At 37.9% G+C, this 21,678-nt stretch overlaps 1 pseudogene; it reads right to left on the reverse strand.

The window, feature by feature from the left end:
* Window positions 1-774: 774 nt before the first annotated feature.
* Window positions 775-20,717, reverse strand: LOC108429156 (annotated as a pseudogene).
* Between the last annotated feature and the right edge of the window lie 961 nt (window positions 20,718-21,678).

The raw sequence follows: 21,678 nt of genomic DNA on the forward strand, positions 1-21,678 counted from the left end.
ACATTAGTAACAATAGCAACAAAAGCGTCAAGAGAGAACGCAATAGAATACATCACAATTAACCCATTAATTCCCAAAGAGTTAAAAAATACAGTCATAATCAAATCATACCTCTCATGTTTTATGTCTCTAATATTAATCAAAGTTGGTAAATATGAAATGCAAAAATAATTTCAGGTATAACAATTTTTCTCCAAAATCTTATATGTATTTTCTCCACATATTTTTGTAACATGACTTGGCCTGAATCAGGTGGTACTGTTTTTTATATTCCACCTTCTTTGTTAAGGAAAAATTGATGTAGTTTTTTTTAAAGTAAAATTGACTGACTTATGTTTCCTGCTATAAAGGTATGTTTTTTATTCCAGACTCCACCAGCTTCTTGTTCTACTTCTGTAAGGCAACATTGCTTTTTGGTACACATTGGAACTGGCAGTGTACATCATCTGCACATTATAATCTGTGATTGGTATTTGATAATGAACTATATAGGGAATGAAATGTACCACTGAGATTTCAAATCATGCTATAAAATGGCTGACACATTCTGTCCCCACCTTTTCTGTAGTTCTAGAACACACAATTAGGAAAAATGCAAAAACATACAAAATTTGCAACACATTTATTTAATTGTATATTTTAAAATTATTGTTAAAATTATTTATAATCATTTTCAAATAGAAACACAGAACACAAAAAAATGACACCTATATTATTTTGTTTTAGGCTTAAAGTTTTTTTTTTATTGCCTTTATTTAGTTACATGACAGCTGATCCAAAATTAACAGAACGTAATCTGATTATGTTACTTTAATATAGTAATGGCTTTGATTGGGTTACAAATGAATTTTTTTCACAGATAATTGCTAATATGTACAGTAATATGTTTAGTTTTGACATGAGCTCATAAGAATCATCAAATACAGGCACAGTAATCACACAGAAGAGAGAAAAGGCCAGATTTCTTACAAATATTTAAACTTAAAAACATGCTCAACATGCTTCAGATGAACAATCCTCATCTGTGATCAGGTGTTCTGTGATGGAGAAAACATGTATAACAATGAAGATGTAAGCCTACAGGCTACAAAGATAATGACTAACACATAGAGAAGCTGGAAGGGATGAAGGGTAAATACAGCTGTAGGCTTTAAAGAAACCTCACTGACACTGACATTGATACCTCACTCACTAACTACTTTTTTTAGATTGCACATAGAGCTGCTATGTTATTTTACATGTAATCTCAAGTTGAGGTACATAATTATAAGATGGTGGAATATTCTCTTCTCTGGAAAATTCTCTTTTTTGTTCTTCTGTCTGTGGTAACAATTTTGAGTAGTGCCAGTCACTTATTCACTCTGGACATGTAAAGATCTGATTTAAGGTAAATCAGAGAAGAATTCCCTTTTCAGTCTGCAGGTTCAGCTTCAGTTTTAGATTTTTCCTTCATTCCTTCCAGTCTCTGAACTCGTTCTGTGTTTCCTGTTTCCTTCACTTTCTCAATGAGGAAGTCCAGATTCTGAAGGACAAACATGGAGTCAGACTTTAAAGCAATCATCTCCAAAGTGACCACATACTGATAACACTCTTCCACCAATCTGGTTTTCCCTTTTTCATTTTCTTTGATTTCATTCTCTAGTCTGCTCATCAAACTCATTTTCTCTCCAGACTCTTTCTCGTATTTCTTTTTCAGATCTTCATACGTCTTCTTCACCTTTCTTGTCTTTATCACATAGATTTTCCCCTCTATAACATGATGAGTGTGGTCACACCTTCCAGTACAAACTTTACACTTTCCACTTGACATGACGCTGCACCAGTAGAGATCTCTGACCCACCAGCATCCAGGATAATGACAGTTCTCTTCACATAGACTGCAGCAAGTCGCTTCTTTGGTGATCTGCCACCACTGAGAGTCTATAGGAACCTTTTCTTTGTAGACCTCATCAACTTCACATTGGAAGTTGTTCAAGTCCTTCTTTTCTTTCTTGTGTTGCTCCAGAGCTGTTTTTGTCTGTTCAAGCTCTTTTTTTCTGAGTTCTGTCAGTTTGATTCGATCCCTTAAATTGTTGAGGGCTGCGTTCAGTTCTTTGCGGGTTCTTAACACATTTTCAGTCATTTTCAAACTTACACTTTTACTGTTATTCAAAAAAGTGAAAAACTCCTTCATTTTTTTCTCCTTTTTTCTCCATGCCTTTTTCTTATATTCTTCTTCGTCTTCTTCTTCTTCGTCTTCTTCTTCTTCTTCATTATCATCATATTTTTCAAGAAAATCTTCACAGTGTGAATTGTCAAACCAGAAACATAAAGGCTCCTCAGCATCAGTTTTAGCACATCTGACTTTGGATGCTTTGATGGCTCTAAGGGCAGTTGTTGGTTTTTGGGGGCTCGTGTGATGAGCAGAACAATGTTTCCTTCTACATCTTTACCGAATAAAGAGAGAATTGAATCAAACACATACAGCTGTCTGTCTGTGAGTCGAGCAGTTGCTGACGACACCACAAGACACACTAGATCAATTTCCTTGACTCCATCTTTGGATCTGAGTAACTCATGAAGTGTTTCAGTGACATTTTCATCCTCCTTTGTACCTTCTGTGCTTCCATATCCAGGTGTGTCAATGACAGTGAGAGAGAACGGACTCTCCTCAACAAACACATCATACACAGTCACTGCACTGGTCTGCGATTTAGTTTGGTTTTCTTTCGTCTCTATGATCTCACACCAGATTCTGTTTTCCCATTTAGCTCCCAGCATTTAGTTGATGATGGCATTGATGAGAGTCGACTTCCCTGTTCCTGTTTCTCCAATCAGTAATATGGTTTTATGAGGTTTGCTTTTGTCTTCTTTTCCAAATCTCTTTCTTTTCAGTCTATCTCCTTTGATCAGATCATTTGTTTCTAGAATGTATCGTGTGATGGATCTGCTTGTTGTTTTTAAGTTACTGTTTCCTGTGATTTCATTTAGCTGTTTTCCCATTGAGCTGTTTAAGTCAACATTCCTAAAAGAAAATCAGAAAGCCATGTATAGTACTTTTTTTTTTTCATGATGATGATGATTATAATAATTTTTTTTCATGTAAAAGCCAAACACCTGAAAGCCTTAAAAATAATATCCAAAGGTGCATTGAGTTTTATGATGTTTGGGTCTAAATTAGTGTCTTAAATAACACTTTATGCTTTTAAACAACTCTTTTGTCATTGTCCAAATGGATTACTACATCCTCAGACTTATCTGACCTGTATTTGTGCTCGTAACCATTAAGATGCTAGAAGGGATTCTGTAGAGCAGTGCCACAAAAGAGCCAGTTTCAGTTCCATTAAGAGTGATTAACTCATTTTGGTGTAATGAGTGTCACTCCAGTTTCAGTTGAACTTTTGTGTGACACTTGTGCTGACCACTAGGAATTAATAGTGAGCTGGAATGTTCATTGTCAAGGAGGATGTAACCTTAACCACCTGGTTTTTAACAGTCCTGGATTCAGACTTTCAATACATTAATGGCAGCAAATCTGAACAAACTAAAGCCCCACCTGGATTGGTTTAATCTATTTAACTTACTGCATAGATAATGTGATTGAAACTGTAAATTAATAAAGTTGAGCTCAGCTGAATAATCTTCTTAGCACTGGCTAATGTCCTGCCCTCTGTCATAGGGTGTCTTTTAAACATCACACAGGCCGATCTCTTGACCAAAATATAAACAAACATTCTCGCTGATAAATGCCTAGAAACTGTTGCTAAGCAGTGATTGGAGGGCTGAGGAAAATGAGGCAGGTCCTGGCTCAGTGTGTGACGTTGGCGGTCTAGTCACACCTGTAGTACAGTAAGCAGCTGGTGTCGTATACTGGATACTATACAGTGTACTACTGATAAAGAGCAGCATGTAGTATTCAATGTATACTGATACAGTATGCAGCATAAAGTCTCAAGCAGCAAGTCTTCTTCTTTCGGCTGCTCCCTTTAGGGGTCGCCACAGCGGATCATCTGCCTCCATCTTGCCCTATCGACTGCCTCCTCTACTTTCACACCAACCATCTCCATGTCCACCTTCACTACATCCATAAACCTTCTCTGAGGTCTACCTCTTCTCCTTCTACCGGACAGCTCCATCTCCAACATTCTTTGCCCAATATATCCACTATTCCTCCTCAACACATGTCCAAACCATCTCAACCTGGCCTCTCTGGCTTTATCTCCAAACTGCTCCACCTTCACTGTCCCTCTGATCTGCTCAATTCTAATCTTGTCCATCCTTGTCACTCCCAACGAAAATCTCAGCATCTTCATCTCCGCCACCTCCAGCTCAGCCTCCTGTCTTTTAGACAGAGCCACAGTCTCCAAACCATACATCATAGCAGGACGCACTACTGTCTTGTAAACCTTCCCTTTCACTCTTGCTGCTATCCTTCTGTCACACATCAAGCAGCAAGTAAACAAACAAATTTGCTTGTTTTATGCTTCTCATACAAAAGTCCAGAACTGGAAAACTCCACAGTCGATAAAAACTTTTCATTTATAGCTTTGGATGTTACCATCTGGTACTGCTGACTATTCCTGGACTAGTTGTGGAACTGAGACAACGATCACAGAGGAAATTCTGGGGACATGGTTTATTAATAAATAATCAACCTTTGGAATCCTGTCCCCCACCATGGCAACAGCCCAGTCATCGTATCACCAATCTTTATCATATCAAGCAAAAAAGCTATTTAAAGTACAGACCAGTGAGGCTGGTCCAATTTAATTAAGAAAAAGACTCTTTCAAGCTAAAGACTACATGGACTTTTTCTTTGTGTGTATATAGGGACTGTGTGTGTTCACTTGTGGTGTGGGTTTGGAGATTTATTTAGTCTCACTTTATTTGGATAGTCCACTATAGTCCCCTATAGATTATCTACAGATGTTTAAATTTTTAAACTATCTGTTGAAGCTCAGTTGATTCTAAAAAGTGGTGGGGTTAGGGTGAGGACCAGGGTGAGGGTTGGACTTGGAGGTTTTGGGTTGAGGTTAAGGTTAGGGTTAGGGTTAGGATAAGAGACAGATTTAAAGAAAGATTTAAAGAGTTAAAGAAAATTATGGTCAATTTAGTACATATGCAGTTGAATGTAACTTGAAAGAAAATGAAGTATCTACAAAGCATCTAAAGTGGACTCTCCAAATAAAATGTTACCATTTATTTTTGTGCAAACAAATAATACATGCTTTGAATATGCTATGCATGTTTGAGGGCTATATCTCAGGGTTATAACTCTCGTGTCTGAGGGTTATAGCCCAGGGTGACATGATGGCTTTGGATATTAACTAATTATTTTGTTTGTCACTGTCTGGGTAGTCCTACCAGCACTGTTTCAATGGAATCCAAAGTAGATCTCCTGTGGCATCAGTCCCAAGAAAACTTGTGGCACATTAATTAGGTACTTTGTGTACCTTGTGTATCTTTTTTGTAATAAGATATGGTGGCTATGATGTTGGTTGTTCTGACATTAAGAAAATCTTACCCAAGAGAGGAATTTTGATCTGCCATGACTGGTTGGTCTGGTTTGGAGAAGCAACTCAAACTGTCTCGCTTCTAATGTAGAAACATAAGAAACAGAAGAAAAATTAAGAATATTTGAATTCTCACAGTAAGATAAACAGTACCAATAATACCAAACCCAAATAAATTTCAGCACTATCAGATGGTCTTTATAATCCCCTTATTAAGGCTTATTATTCTAATTACTCATTACTACTTTCTTAAGCAATAATCTTGTACACAGCCCATAAATGAGCATTATATAGAATGGATTTATAGAATGTATATAGAAGTTATGTAAACAATAAGCTTTTTTATTCTTATCTATTTCTCAGTCATATGTCACCAATTATCTGTAAATAAAGTTCTATTTAAAGTTTACTACAATGGTGTTATATCTGATGTGTAAACCTTATTTGGCCTGGAGTCTGCATGTAAAAAAACTTAAATAAAGCCTAAATAAAGTACATTAAAAGATCAGCTACCCTGGGGAAATAGCTGTAAATACAAAATCTGTGTTTTACTATGACTACACAGCCATCCCACATAAAGGTTCACCATGTTGTTTTTCCAAAAAAATGAATGAGTGTACTTTTAGGTAGAAACAGATTATAGTATAATTTACACAAACAATGAAATAAAACTTTCTTTTCAAGGCTAAAATATATTAACTATGGATCATGAGTAATCAGCAAACATTTAAACATAACCTGAGCCAGAGTTTTGATATGGACCACACTCAACTTGTGATGAAATCAGTTCACAAAATGATTGCATATCAATAGCATAGAACATACAACTCTAAAGTAAAGCAAAGTATTTTAAAAATCAGAAACATATTTATTTGAAACCTAATTAAAACACATGACTTACCTTCTGGTGCTGTCTGTGAACAATGTAGAACTGGAATAACCTGTATGCTGCTGTGGTGAATTTGACCTTATTAATTCTATAGTCGTAACATTATTTTCTATCATATTGGTTATTAGACTGTGTTGATTCTGGTTGAGTTTATCCTGTGGGCCTCTGACTGAAATATGGTGGAGCTGATGCAGGAGGCATCTGAACAGGAAGGGGCCCCCTGAATGTAAACAATGCTATATATGGGGGTTAGGCGACTGGGGCCATTTTGGAGAAGAACGTATGTTTATACCAAATTTGGCTAAAGAAGATCCATACATCGAAATTTTGACAGAAGCCAGATGTCCACACCGGTGTAAAACCTGGAGTCGTAAATGTACGCGTCAGAGAAACAATTGGCTCTTCTCTCCAAGCTGGTTCGCGAAGGCTTGTCTGTGACTTCGACCTCTCAATGCTAATAAACATCTTTATATGCAAGAGACGAGTGTCACCGAAGAGTTTGTTCCTACACCTTTACAGCATCGCAACTAAAGAAACCACACTGCTTATACTGACAGCAACACCTTCAGAATAAACACCACATTAGATATGAGACACACTAGATGAATTTCAACAACTCCATAACTCATGCAGTGTTTCAGTAGTAATTAAATCCTTCTCTCTGCCACCTGTGTTTCCATATCCAGGTGTGTCAATGACAGTGAGAGAGAACGGACTCTCCTTAACAAACACATCATACACAGTCACTGCTTTTCTCACAGTTTCAGTTCTTTTCTTCCGTTTCTATGATCTCTCACTACATTCTGCCATTACATTTCACACACAGCATGTCGTTGATGAGAGTCGACTTCCCTGTTCCTGTTTCTCCAACCAGTAATTTGGTTTTATGAAGTTTGCTTTTGTTTTCTTCTCCAAATCTCTCTCTTCACAATTGTTCTTTACAGACTACAGTCCTTGTGTTTAAAATGTATCTCGTGAGTGTAACATGTCCACAGAAATCAGATGCTCGCAGATTGAAAACACAAGAGCGGTTTTACTTTCAATATCAAAGTCCAGAAATATAGTCAAATAACAGGCGTGAGTCAGAGCCAAAAAGCACAGCAGAATGACAATGGTGAGCATAACACAATGCTAGCAAACACAGTAGGGCAGGCCAAAAGAGGAAGTTGGAAAAACAAGCAAAAAGGGTCAAAAACACGAATCAGAAAAGTACGCCAAAAGGTACAAAGGGGCAAAGCAAAAGGCAGAGTCAAAATAACAAAGCAATGGTCAAAAACAGGATACAGGCAGCAGAACAAACTCTCAGTAGTTCAGAAAGGAAACAATACCTCACAACTATCTACAGCTAAAGCCTGGGTTTATAAACTAAACAGTGTAAGTCATATGACTAACAAACAGGTGATTCACATTAGTACTCTGGAGACCTAGAGCGCTGAGAGGGGTGCGAGAGAAGGTCAGGACTCACACGATCCCCCAGAGAACTCTGGACAATGGAGTCCGAGTCCATCTGAGAGCTCGCTGGATGCATGACAGTGAGGGATCCTTCATTTAGTTTCTACATATTATTTTCATGCCCATTGTTGCAACAATTTAGTCTTTTTTGCATGAGAAAGTAATTTTATTTCAGAGCTGTTAGCTTCAATTTTCTTTTATATAGATGCAATTAGTCATTTTAATTAATAGTTTCCACCCATTTTAAATGGAAATCTGACCTAAAATAAGGTCTAAATACTTTAATTTCTGAAACTATTGTCCTCTTCCAATTGATACTTGGGGCCTTTGTAATTTACAACTATCTATTACTGTGTTTGTAATAGTACATATTTGTTTGTTTGTCCATCAGTGTTTTTTTATTTTATTTAAGATAATGGTGAGGCTATGATGTGGAAGGCTGTATCAGATGGTATCAGATGGTCTTACCCATTAGATAGAAGCTGAAAGTCTGTTATGACTGCTGTTTAGTTGAGAGAAGCAACTCAAACAGTCTGGTTTCAAAAGTATAAGCATGAAAAATATGATATATATTTCAATTCTTTGAGGAAATCCAGAACCTGAGCAAATTATAGATACAACAGAAGATAGTGAGAACAGCAAAAGCAGTAAAAATATTGTCCTTTTTTTGCTATGAATTAGTTACAATAAAGTATGCATGCAAATTTCTCACATATACTGAATCACTATTACTAGTTTTAATCCATAGAGAGGCACACCACTTCCAGGCCCTTCCTTTTCAGTAATGCAACCTCATATATGAAAGTAACAGGGGCGCCATTTTGTTCCTCCTTAAATCGCGGGTGAACTATTACAACCCCAATTCCACAAGTTGGGATGCTGTGTAAAATGTAAACTAATGCACATAAAAACAGAATGCAATGATTTGCACATCTCATAGACCCATATTTTATTCACAGTAGAACATAATACACATATCAGAAGTTGAAAGTGAGACATTTTACAATTTCATGAAAAATATTAACTTAATTAGAACTTTAGGGCAGCAACGCATCTCAAAAAAGTTGAGATGGAAAAGTAAGTGGTACTAAAAAAAAAACAGCTGGAGGAGCAATTTGCAACTAACTCACACGAGTGGGTATAAAAAGAGCATTTTATAGAGTCTCTCAGAAGCAAAGATGAGGCTCACCAATCTGTGAAAACTGCATCCCACCATACAGTACTTATATCATCAAAAGATTCGGAGAATCTGGAGAAATCCCTGTACACAAGGGACAAGTCAGACAGTCAATATTGGATGCACATGATCTTCGGGCCCTCAGACGGCACTGCATTAAAAACAGGCATGAAAATCATTGCCTGGGCCGAGGAACACTTCCAGAAATCATTGTCCTGATTTGTCCTTCGATGCATACATAACAAATACCCTGCATCTCCGCAATATTGCTAAATTTGCTACATCTTCAGGATGTAGAAAAGCTAGTTCATGCATTTATTACCTCAAGGCTAGATTGCTGTAATGCCCTGCTGTGTAGATGTTCCAGCAAAAGCTTTTACAACATCAGTTAGTCCAGAATGCTGCAGCCAGAGTCCTCATAAGAACCAGAAAGTTTGACCAGATCAGCCCAGTTTTATCAAACCTACACTGGTTGCCAGTTAAATTTCACATCGATGCTGATTATGAAGGTGCTGGCTTACTACTAGTACCTAGAATTACTACAGATTTATCAGGGGAGAGTCTTCACATGCAAAGCACCCCATCTTTGGAATAATTATCCAGTCAGTGTTCGGGACTCAGACACAGCTTCAGTCTTTAAATCTAGGCTAAAAACTTATTTATTTAGTCAAGCCTTTGGCGATTAGTATTTCCTGTTAGATAAAAGGTGCAGATCTGGGGGTTGATGGACATAGAGTATTATGGTAAACTGGGAGTGCTCTCACACGTTCACTCAGGTTTGCTGACGGTGGAGCAGAGGGTCACTGACATCTCAGGGAGCCTTAATGTCTCTGTTACCTTTCTGGTTTCTCCCTTTTAGTTGGGCTGTAATAACTAGACCTGCACTCTGTTAACTCTCTGCAGAACTGACTCTGTGTGTTTTCTTTTTCTTTGAGTTGAACAGCTGCCCATCCCGTGTGGTCTGATGCTGTTGCTTCTTCTGCCTTGATCAGATGCCCACTGCTTCCAAGCCTTCTGGACTGTTTCAGGCTTCTGGACCGTTTTGTCCACCATGAAGTTTCACACTGTACAATGCTGTGCAAACCTTACCTGCATGAACTGACCCTTCTGATGCTGCTGCATAAACTCAAACTATCTATTTAAACATTGCTCTGCCTGTTTTTCCCCATTTTGTATTGTAATATTTTATACTAATGCTGTTTCCTATCCAGTGTCGACCAGAGGAGGATGGGTATCCCTTTTGAGTCTTGGTTCCTCTAAAGGTTTCTTCCTTTTGCTCTTAGGGAGTTTTCCTTGCCACTATCTCCACTGGCGATGCTCATGGGAGGTCGGACCTGAATTTTTCAGTAAAGCTGCTTTGTGACAACACTTTGTTGTAAAAAGCGCTATATAAATAAACTTTGACAAGCCTTGACTTGACTTAATGTTTTTCACGAAAAATGTCTCACTTTCAACATCTGATATGTGTTCTATGTTCTACTGTGAATGAATTATGGGTCTATGAGATTTGTGAATGATTACATTCTGTTTTTATTTACATTTCTTTACATTTTGCACAGCGTCCCAACTTTTGGAATAGGGGTTGTAGTTAGTCATGAAGATTAAACCTCATTTACTCAAGAACTCAAAAACAAAATCAAGCAAAAGTCAATATATTGTCTGTTCAACATCAAAACAGTAATCACTTATGCTTACTAGTAACTTCCAACATCCAAACACATCACCTACCTTCTGATGTGATTATGCTGTTCATGCAGAGATATACCCTGTCTGCTTCTACACTGTAAAACACTGCATATTAAATTTATGCTAATTGCTTTGGGTCAGTGACATAAAGCCCAAGATCTACAACCACAGTCATACATTACTAAAAGAAAGCTAGACAGAACTGAGACTAGAACTGGAGCTCAATTCCATTCTGATCTTGACCTGTATGAACCAGTTTGTTCAGAAAAACTATCCTCATTTACTGACATGATTGTGTTGATATTATCTTGTCACAGAGTTGTTTGGTGTGTTCTTTTCTCTCTCATGGTTATTCCATGATACTGACTCACCAGCAGTTGAACATTCCATATACGGGTGTTTTTATCCCTTGACTCCACACAGATGATCCACAATTGACTAACTATGTGATTTTTAACTATAGTTGGCTCCACCAGTGATGAGAGCGTCATTGGTGGTGAAAACCAATCCTTTGTGTTTTATATTTGTATTTAATTTTAATTCAAACTTTGCAGAGATCTATCTTCACTTTGACATGAAAAAGTCTGTTTTTGTTAGTGTTAAAAAAGAAATCTAATAAACCAGGAGAATGTAGAAATTATGTAAATAATGAATTACACAGCTAGAAAGATCTGAGTGAATCTGAGTGACTAAGATTTACACAATTGATAATGTAACAAAGCAGAAACTGTATCCACTCAAGTAAAATCAGTCCATTTTAATATCTTCTGTAGGAGATTACTTTCCTTCCTCAGAATTCCCACTTGTTTCTTTAAGTTACCTGCCTGGTTATATATTATAAAGGAGAAGAAGCTTTCAAATTGTACATTAAGTAAGATCATTTTTATTGTGCTACAGTGATACACACTTATACAGTGGACCTAAAAAGCTGGTGGAGCTAATAAGGTGGCCAGTGAATGGAAGTACAAGTTAGGAAAGTGGATGATGGAGTTTTGTAAAACACTATAAACTATACTTGAAAAAGGTTCAGAGCTCCAGTTGACACCTGACTCCATGCTGCCCCCTGCTGCCCACTGACATTCCCTAGCACATTAAATAAATTCACTACCAGTGTGTTGTTTTTTTTTCATCATGGGTCTACCATGGAAAATGAAAATAAAATACAAATCTAATTCCAAAAACGTTGGGACAGTATGTTAAATGCCAAAAAATAAACAAAAAGCAGTGATTGGTAAATTGTTTGACCTGTATTAAATCCAAAACAAAGCCACAATATTTGATGTTTCACCTTAAAATCTCTTATTTTGTATGCATTCATTCCTATTACGATTCCTAAAAAGTTGGGACAGAGGCATGTTTACCACTATTTTACATCCTTTTCCTTTTAACAGCGCTTAATAAATATTTGGGGAGTAAAGACACTGATTCAACAGTTTTGAAAGAGCATCTTTTTGCCATTTTTCAGTTCTATCAGTCTTTAGTTGCGTAACCGTACAAGACCTTCATTGCCATGTTTTGCACTTCATCATGTGCCACGTTTTTAATCGGCAACAGCCAGGCCATTCTAGCACCTGCTCTCTCTGATTACACAGTCATGCTATTGTAACATGTGCAGAATAGAAGTCATGGTGGTTGAGCATGTGTTGCTCCAAACTGCAAATATATCCTCAGTGTTAATGGTGCTTTCACAGATGTGCAAGTTACCCATGGGCACAAATACCTTGTACCATGACAAACCCTGGATCTTGAACTGTAATTGAAATTTAAATATTGGTGGCAATGTATCAAACATTACTGTCTGCTTTTTCAGCAACCCTAAATTTCAGAGTTGAGAACTGCTGTTTACAGTAATTCATTATGAAAAAACATATGTATGGTAAATGTGTGTACAGTAATTTGCTTTAAAAAGAACAGTTATAAAATAAATCTGTTTATGGTAAACTATTTTAAAAACAGTTATACTGTAAACATAATTCCAGTCTATCCTATATGATAAACAGAGTACAATATAGTACATATATTTTACAGGAGTTTCTTTGAAGCTCAACTTCACAGCAAATTACTGGCAGCTGTGGATGCCAGAATTCCAGTGCACAAAGTACGGTGCGACACATAAGGCATTACATTCGGTTGGCATAGATGTTGCAGTCAACAACTGCTCGTGATAAATTACTAGGGATGTACAACGATATTAGATATCATATCAGTATCAGCCGAGAACTGCTTTTTAAAAAAATCATCAGCATTTTGCTGATTGTTGGATTTGGCCAATATTTCAAACCGACATATGATGACGTATGATTATTGTATGCTGGATATACACTGTTGATGTTTAGGCGATGCTGGCTACGCTACAGCAGTGCAGCTAAAATGTCTTCCACAGCACCACACAAACAAACAAAACCTGAGTCTGAATTTCATGATGAATGAATCAGTTCATCTTAGCAACAACCCAGAAAGACCCCTTCACCCAATTGTTACATCATAGTTTATACCCTGAAACAGCCTAGCAACCATCAAGTGCACCCTTCAAACCACCTAGTACACCTCAGCAACCGCACAACACACCGTAGCAATCACCCACAAACAACCATCTAAAAAATCCTTACAACCATCTAACAAACCCCGGTAACTGCAAACATTTGCTAACACTGCTACACAGCAATCACTTGGCTTTCTTCAAGGAATGCATTTTTCAGATTCAGATTCAGATTCCTTTATTGATCCCAGGGGGAAATTGCAGTTGTTACAGTTGCAGCCATTTATGTAAAAATAAACACTTTACTAATAATTTAAAACAATATATAGAATTTACAGTATGTATAATTTAAAACAATATATAGAATTTACAGTATGTATAATTTAAAACAATATATAGAATTTACCGTATGTATGTGCACCAGATTTAAGTACTCTACACACACAATTGTTGTTATTGCACATATGAACAGTTTTTTGAGTCACACACTGAGGGAGGAGTTATGGAGTTTGATGGCCACTGGTAAGAATGACTTCCTGTGGTGCTCTGTGGTGCATTTTGGTACGATGAGTCTTGAGCTGAATGAGCTCTTGTGTCTCATCACCGTATCGTAGAGTGGGCGGGAGCCATTGTTCATAATGGCCCGCAGCTTAGACAGCGTCCTCCTCTCCGACACTGCCGTCAGCGAGTCCAGCTCCACACCCACAACATCACCGGCCTTGCGGATCAATTTGTTGAGTCTGTTGGCATCTGCCACCCTCAGCCTGCTTCCCCAGCATGCAACAGCATAGAGGATAGCACTCGCCACCACAGACTCATAGAAGATCCTGAGCATAGTTCGGCAGATGTTGAAGGACCTCAGGCGCCTCAGAAAATAGAGACGGCTTTGGCCCTTCCTGTAGAGGGCGTCAGTGTTCTTAGCCCAGTCCAGTTTATTGTCAATATACACACCAAGATATTTGTAATCCTCCACAGTGTCCACACTGACCCCGCTGATGGACACAGGGGTCACCGGTGCCTTGTCCCTCCTCAGGTCCACCACCAGTTCCTTTGTCTTTGTCACATTGAGCTGCAGGTGGTTCCGCTCACACCATGCGACAAAGTCCTTCACCGTTGCCCTGTACTCATCCTCATCACCCTTGCTGATACATACTATCGCAGAGTCATCAGAAAACTTCTGAAGGTGGCAAGTCTCTGTGCAGTAGCTGAAGTCCGTGGTGTAGAGGGTGAAGAGGAAGGGAGAGAGGACAGTACCTTGTGGAACTCCAGTGTTGCTGACCACTCTGTCCGACACACACAGTGCTGCAGGCGTACATACTGTGGTCTGCCGGTCAGATAGTCAACAATCCAGGACACAAGGGGGGCATCTACCTGCATCACTGTGAGCTTATCGCCCAGAAGAGCGGGCCAGACGGTGTTAAATGCGCTGGAGAAGTCAAAAAACATGACCCTCACAGAGCTGGCTGGCTTATCCAGGTGAGCATAAACTCTGTTGAGCAGGTAGATGATGGCGTCTTCAACTCCCAGGCGGGGCTGATAGGCAAACTGGAGGGGATCTAGAAAAGGCATCTTTCTGTTTACAACACAATTTCCAAAAAAAGTTGGGACGCTGTGGAAAATCTAAATAAAAAGATAATGTAATGATTTAAATATTGCAATGATGTAATAACTGAAAATACATAGACAACATATCAAATGCTGAAAACTAAGAAATTGTATTTTTTTTTTTTAAATATATGCCCATTTTGAATTTGATGCCAAATATCATATTAAATCTATGAAAAAAAGTTGAGACAGGGGCATGTTTATCAATGTATTTTATCACCTCTTCTTTTACAACCCCAAAAACATTAAGATGCTGTGCAGAATGCAAATAAAAATAGAATGCAATAATATGCAAATCATGTAAACCATATTTTAAAGCTATATCCAAAAAGACAACATATCAAATGTTGAAACTGAGAAACTTTTTATTCTTTTTTTAAAAATATATGCACATTTTGGAACGAGTTGTTGGCATCAAATTCAAAATAGGCACATATTTTTCAAAAAAAAAATTCTCAGTTTCAACATTTGATTTGTTGCACTATTTTCAATGAAACAGGGTTTAAATGATTTGTACATCACTGCATTTTGTTTTTTTTTTTACATTTTGCACAGCGTAACAGCACTCTGTAAGTGAACTGAGGAGACCGGTTGCTGTAGATTTGAAAGTAAAATGTTTCCTATTCTTGCTTGACATAGGAAACAAAACACATACTTTACAAAAATCACAATACTGGTTCACCCAAAGGCCAGCTGGAAAAGCTGGGTTTTAAGACTAGCTTTGAACATAACCAGGGTCTAACAAGCACGCACCTCAGAGGGGAGACTGTTCCGCAGCTTGGGGCCAGCAACACTGAATGCCCTGTCATCAATAGTATGCAGCTTAGAGGGAGAAACTTTGAGCAAGTGTGAATCAGAGGAGCGAAGAGTGCGAGCTGGAGAGTATAATTAAAGCAGCCTACCAAGTTAGGAGGGACAAGGCCATTCAAAGATTTAAAAAGCAGCACAAGCCATTTGTATAGAACACGATGCTGTACTGTAGCTAGTGAAGCTGTTTCAGTGTTGGACTGATGTGCTCCCAGGATCTAGTGTGGGTTAAAACCCTATAGCAGCTGAATTTTGCACATACTGCAGCCTATTCAGAACCCCAGCAGGACGTTCATATAGCACAGCATGGCAGTAGTCAATTCCAGACGTTACAAAAGCGTTTTATTTTGTAGCCTCATCAACTTTACATTCAAAGTATTGCATGTCCGTCTTTTCTTTCTCACGCGTCTCCAAAGCTGCTTATGCCTTTTTTTCATTTCTGCCAGTGTGATTTGATCCTTTAAACTGGGTATGGCTGCTTTTAGCTGTTTGCATTTCGTCAGCACACTTTGTCAGATTCAAGCTCACAGTATTACTATTGATCAGAAAAGGAAAAAATGATTTTCATGTTTTTCTTATTTACATGTGTAAATGTGGCACACTTATATATGTGTTAATGATATCAGTGAGCAACAACCAATGAGCTTCTCCGCTCGCCAGCCAATCAGTGCTCAGTAATAATAATGCTAGTGTCCTACTGCCCAAAACCGTTTGCTATAGAAAAAATGAAAGATGAGGGTAAATTGTCTTTGTTTTTTTAGTGAAAAACATCATTCTGCTTTCTAAAATTGAAGGAAGGTCCTGGCCAAGTGATTAGAAACTGTTTTAACTTTTCATTTTTGGCCATTTAGCTCCATTCACCACATTCATTTAGGACTTGCTCGCAGGTGCATCCTGACATTTTGCATCATGTTTTTGATACAAGAGGAGGAACAGGAAGTGACCAGGCTCCTCATAAACCAGCTCTGGTTGTAACTCCATCTCAGAAATTACGCTTATGGACAACTTGGAGAATCAGTTCTTATATATCTGCTGCCCCCTAGTGGCTGTGTAAACACAGCAGCGGTGCCAAAACCACACACCTGAATACCTACCAGTACAATCTCAATGATATGAATCTCAGGTCACCCTGGACTCACAGGACTCTGCGTCTGTCCATCTGTGTCACTGGATGTCGAATACGTACACTAAATATTCTATTTTGCAACTTCAGTGCTGTCAGATATAGAATCCTGTCAGATATACATTCTTGTACATTTGCTGCATTTAATTCAGTTGTTCTGGTTTTTTATGCATATATAAGCTTTTTGAGCTTATAAATGGTGCAGCAGTTACATTCTGGGGAAAAACGAAAAAGAGAGGTTGTGCCTTTCCTACAACTGGGAGTGGTTTCACACACCCACGGTGTTCTGAGAATAGAGGATACTTCTTTTTCATGATTTTGAAACCTAATTTTTTATACTTGGCAATGTTTTTAATCATTTGAATTTAATCATTCACATTTTTCTGTGGTGTGACAAACTTGGCTCATAACCAGCTAGTGCAGCCCTAGTTGGGTTCAACATCCCACTGTTAGACACACGTAGCTAAAACACCTCTAACCACAGGGTTGACAAGATAGCTGGACCACTGACTATATGAAATGCTGATGTGGACAGTAGCTTATTTTTAAGCTGGCAAATGTTGGGACCACTTGTATTATCTAACTAAACCTTGGGAAGGTTGAACAGGTTGTCTGTTAGATGACAGAGTGGAAGATGACAGCTGTACCTGAGTGTTGGGAGCAGCAGGGCTGTTCCCAGTGCTGGATGAAGTACACAAACCATGTACTTGAGTTAAAGTAGAGATACCCAAGGTTAAATATTACTCCAAGTAGAAGTCTCCCTTTAGACCTCCACATGAGTAAAAGTATTTGCCGTATCCAAAGTAAAAGTACTAAAAGATTAATTATGAATCTAATGTCCTGTTATCATTTTTGCTTCATTAACTCATTTTAGGTGAAAATATTCCAGTGTCATTCTTGGTAAATAATTTAATAGAATGTCATTAATTAGTCTTGCACTGATATCAAATAATTTCATCACAGGTTCATAGATGTTTCCTTTACTGTATTGGTCTCTGTTCATAAACAAAAAGCCACGACTGCATATGTGTACATATTTCTCTATTGTGGTTTATTTACACAAAGTTGGTCAGTTCATCATTTATGTTGGCTAGACACTCCCAACATTTTACGCTGCTGCACTGACGTAGAACCGTGTGCTGCACTGGGTCGGTATGACCAACAGCTCAAAACAAAGTGACCGCTGTGCCCTGATTGGTGTTCTTGCTTTGTGCTTCTTTCGCTCTGACATGTTTTTATACACACATAAACCAAAAGGAACAACAGATTTCACCTAATGTAAAAAGTTAAAAGTAAGATATTTGACTTTGAAATGTAGTGGAGTGAAAGTAAAAAGTCGCCCAAAATGGAAAAACTTCAGTAAAGTACAGATACACAAAAAACTTAAGTACAGCAACAAATTACACTTACTTAGTTACTGTCCACCACTGGCTGTTCCCCAGTGCATCTTCAATCAAATTCGCAGCTTCCCTTAACAGCTTTTAGACACATCACCTGCTGCAACAGCAAAGGTGAGACCCCTGTGAGAGAGGACTGACGACAGAGTTAGCATTACATTTACATTTACGGCATTTGGCTGATGCTCTTATCCAGAGCGACTTACAATTTGATCATTATACACAGGTAGGCTAAGGTGGTGTTAGGAGTCTTGCCCAAGGACCCTTATTGGTATAGTGTAGGGTGCTGCCCTGGTGGGGGCATGATGATCTAACCTGACTTATTGTGCAATCTAGCCAAGTAACTCGAACAAATCAGAGTTAGGCTCACCTACAGACTTTGATGAACAATGTTGACAGATTTAATTATGTCAGAGTGTATATTAAGTGTGCATTACATAAATAAATACATAAGTTAAATAATTCATTTGAATGATTTGAAATATTTAAAGTTTTTTTAATTAAATTATTTAATCAAGCATTTCATTAATTAGCACTTTCTTTAATAATTCATTTCCTTGCTTATTTATTTACATATTAATGTCACAAAAATCCTTCCATCTTTTTGAAGACAGCATATTTTATTTATGCTTTTATTCAAAAATGTTTTTGTATTTCCTTTTCTGGCCATTCAAGGCCACCATACTTAAGAACCGTTTCTCTGTACTTTCTACACCTCTGCCTACATTAAATATCCAACAATAATAATGAGAAGAAACATCTCAGGCTACATTACTACATGATATTTGTAAGACTGACCAAACTCCATTACAACTTCAAAACTGTGGACTCATTGCAAAGTGAACATGTTTCTAAAAACATAGCAAGTTCCTTCACTGACTGAAGACCCAAAGCATTTTAGTGTAATTTTGATATATAGTGTTTGACAGTGTACAGCAGACAGAACATAGCACTTGATAGCTGATATGTTATGGCCTGGTTTACTTTTCTGTTTTGTAGTGAACAGTGGTGGACAGTAAAAGTAAATGTAACTTACTTTTTACTCCACTACATTATGCAAACCCGCGACCCTGATGGAGAAGTGGCTTGGAAAATGGATGGATGGATGGATGGATGGATGGATGGATGGATGGACATTATGCAAAATCTGGTGTTCCTTTTGGCTTATGTGTGTATAAAAAGCGAAAGAATAGTGAAAGTCACACCAATCAGGACACAGTGTGCACTTTGTTATGAGCTTGTTTTGACCTGTTGGACATACTGACTCAGTGCAAACATATGGTTCTATGATGGCATTTTAGGGCCACTGTTCATAAAATAAAAATAGCAGACTTCGAGAATAAAGTCGTAACATTTTGAGGACAAAGTTGTCCTTGAGGACAATGTCACTTTAATGTCGTTATTCTACAGCTTTTCTCTTGAAATATTATGACTTTATTCTCGAAGTCTACTATTTTTATTCTTATTAACAGTGGCACTGTTAATATAACATAAACGATGGAAAGGTAAAGTTACTGGGGGATGCTGTTTGTGGCACATCACTTTTCACAAGGTGCACCATTTCAAAATATTTGGCCATTAAATGTAAGAATACTTAGTCATTTCACATTAATGGCCAAATATAAGAAAGGGTGCATCTCATGAAAGTTGGTGTGCCACAAACAGCACCCCTGTAACTTCAACTTTGTTGACACAGCTATGAAATCTTTGTTGTAATACATTGTTTACCACTGCACAGTTGATATAAATTTACAAATGTATGAAAAATATATAAATTCATAATTTATGTGATGCTATATGTCCCAAAAACTAAACCACATCTTGAACTTCAAAAGTAGAACAGATTATGAAATTTAATAATCATTTTTTCAGGATAATAAACAAGCAACACAGAAAATTAAAAAATAGAGAAAAATAATCTCAACAGATTGTGTTCAGTTTACCACAAGCACAAAGGCTTAACAAAGGCAAAGCTTAAATAACATTAGCCAGCTAAAAGGTTCGAGAGAGAGAGAATGGCAGATACACAGAGAGAGAAAGTGGTGGGGTGTGAGCCCTCGCTGGTGTCTTCCCCATCTAACACAGACTTCATCGAGGCAGTTAGAGCCTTTTCATATTGTATGCAAATGAGACAATCTACACATATAATTACTGATCCATCATTACAAAACAAAACTATTACAATGTAGACTTAGATAGGCTTAGAAACAAAACTGAACAGAGTCAATGTAAAGAACCTGATCCAGACTGGTGAGAAACACGATAAGTAGGTGAAATTCATTTGTATATTTTGTTGACAAATAGCAGCTTACAGGTTTTGCTGCATACAAGATCCGTGCAGACTGTTATGTTGTAGAATAAGTAAGCAGTGGTGTATGCGGGCTACATTACACTGCTGTACTACTATTTAGGAGTTACTGTAATTTGGAGGAACATCTGGGGTGTTTCTATTTTGTAAAACAGTGATTTATTGCGTTGCTGAACAAACTGAGTGACGTTTTGTAAGTTCTTCAAATCGATATGTGTAAAGTAAAAGCGGATTACCTTAGCTCGAGCAAAAGACCCGAGAGGGGTGAACAACACCGGCATGATCAAACACACGGCTGCTTCATGACGTCACCACATAAAAACAAAGTCACGTTGAGCTTTTGGTTTCGAAAGTGCTGGTTTGAAACGCTAAACTATTTTTGTTTGACGTTAACAGACCAAGTAAAAAGGGGATCATACATATTTGATATAAAAATCATATCAAATGTGCGTATAAGTATGTAAAACAATGTAGGATTGGCGTTGCATTTATTTTAACATATTCTTCATTTTTGTCATATAAAGAAACGGAAAGTGATGCCTGAATCTGCTGACTCTGATCTACAGGTTGAATATTCCAGTTTTGCTTGGAATTGCTACTTTTTAATGTGGTATGAAGGTAAAATCCAAAGTACTGAAAAACGGACAAACAGCCCAAGACTGCCTGGAGCTGAACCGTCCGTTGTTCGTGTTAAACAGAGACTGTGAACTGTTTACACCGCTGAGCAGATTGTTCAGGAACAGATTCGCTCTGTATCTTCTGTGTCCTTCACGATTTAATCAAACACACCAAGATGTTACTGCGCTCCAGTACTATTTCTTTCTGAGCTGTACCAGGTAACTAGATTATGTGTTTGAATTAGATTTCAAATTAATTTTTATTCACATTATTGTCCATCATGCTATAGATATGCAGTGTTATTGATTTTGTGGTCCAAGGTGTAGAAGATGCAAGGAGTAGAGGTCGTAAAGGTGGATGACTTCAAATATCTTGCGTCAACCATCCAGAGCAATGGACAGTGTAGAAAAGAGGTGAGGAAGAGGGTGCAGGCAGGATGGAGTGGGTGGAGATGGGTGTCAGGGCTGATGTGTGACAGAAGGATAGCAGCAAGAGTGAAAGGGAAGGTTTACAAGACAGTAGTGCGTCCTGCTATGATGTATGGTTTGGAGACTGTGGCTCTGTCTAAAAGACAGGAGGCTGAGCTGGAGGTGGCGGAGATGAAGATGCTGAAATTTTCATTGGGAGTGACAAGGATGGACAAGA

The sequence above is a fragment of the Pygocentrus nattereri genome, chromosome 3, assembly GCF_015220715.1.
Source record: "Pygocentrus nattereri isolate fPygNat1 chromosome 3, fPygNat1.pri, whole genome shotgun sequence".
Classification (NCBI taxonomy): Eukaryota; Metazoa; Chordata; class Actinopteri; order Characiformes; family Serrasalmidae; genus Pygocentrus; species Pygocentrus nattereri.